The sequence below is a fragment of the Pleurodeles waltl genome, chromosome 4_1, assembly GCF_031143425.1.
Source record: "Pleurodeles waltl isolate 20211129_DDA chromosome 4_1, aPleWal1.hap1.20221129, whole genome shotgun sequence".
Lineage (NCBI taxonomy): Eukaryota > Metazoa > Chordata > Amphibia > Caudata > Salamandridae > Pleurodeles > Pleurodeles waltl.
This window is the reverse complement of record NC_090442.1, coordinates 530,723,418-530,724,677: the sequence shown is the minus strand read 5'-3', so window position 1 is coordinate 530,724,677 and position 1,260 is coordinate 530,723,418.

Here is a 1,260-nt window from a genome sequence, read left to right as displayed (position 1 = left end):
GTTTGCATAGCTGTGGATCGCTATAAGTTTTTTTATCGGAAACAAGGGAAGGAGGAACCAGTAGAGGATTTCCTGTCTGCCTTAAAGAATTTAGCAATAAATTGCAGATTTGGTGATTTACATGACGAGCTCATTCGTGACCAGATTGTTATGCAATCGTCAAACTTGAATATTCAAGATAATCTGTGGGCCAAAGGAGAAAGCTCTTTGCAGGAGGTCATTGACATTATAAAAAGGGCAGAACTGACAGGAAGGTGTGCGAAAGAAGTTTTAAATGAAAATAAAAGAGAGGAGACCATAATTGCAAGAGTGAAAGAAAAAAAACACACTAAAGATTTTAAGAAGAGAAGCACAGGGAGAACAGGAATAGAATCTAAGAATTTTAAGTCTGATGATAAAAAGAAGTGTTACAGATGTGGCAGTTATGACCACTTGGCGAATGATAAATTGTGTCCGGCAAAGAAACAGAAATGTTTAAAATGTGGAATTGTAGGCCATTTCCAAAAAGTGTGACAGAGAAAGAATGGAGGTAGCAAAATCTCGGATCTGGAAGACACAAACTCTTCTGAGGATGACGATTTGAACATGTGTATTTTGTGTGTAAATCCTTCTGACGAAGACACTATTCTTTGTACGAAACAAGAAGAGAAAAATAGAATGAAAAAAACAAGTTGTGAGATTATATTGGGAGGTGTGACTATGCGCATTGTAGTAGATTCAGGGTCTCCATACACTATTATTAATCAAAATGTGTGGGAAAGAAGTCTCAAACATATTGTGGGTGAAGAGTTATGCTCACCAGACATAACAATCAAGACATTTACTGTGGAAATTATCGAATTGTTAGGCTACAAGGAATTTAAATTCCAGTATAAGAACAGACAAATGATCGGAAAATTGTATATTGCAGTCACTGGCCCTTCCGTTTTGGGATGGATTGATCAGAGGAAATTGGGTATAATATTGGACCCCAATAATCCTGAACCGGTATTGTCTATAGAAAAAGGGTTAGGAATTGGTCAACTGGTTCTGCAGAGATTCTCCAAAGTATTTACAGGGAAGATTGGAAAAATGAAAGGCTTTATGCACCTTATTCATTTAAAAAAGGATGCTGTGCCACAGGTGCATAAAGTAAGAAATATTCCCATTCCCTTAAAGGAAGATGTTAAACTGCAATTGGATAAATTACAAGAAGAGAACATTATAGAACCTATTGAATCTTCTGAGTGGGTGGCCCCATTAGTCGTGGTGAAGAAAGCC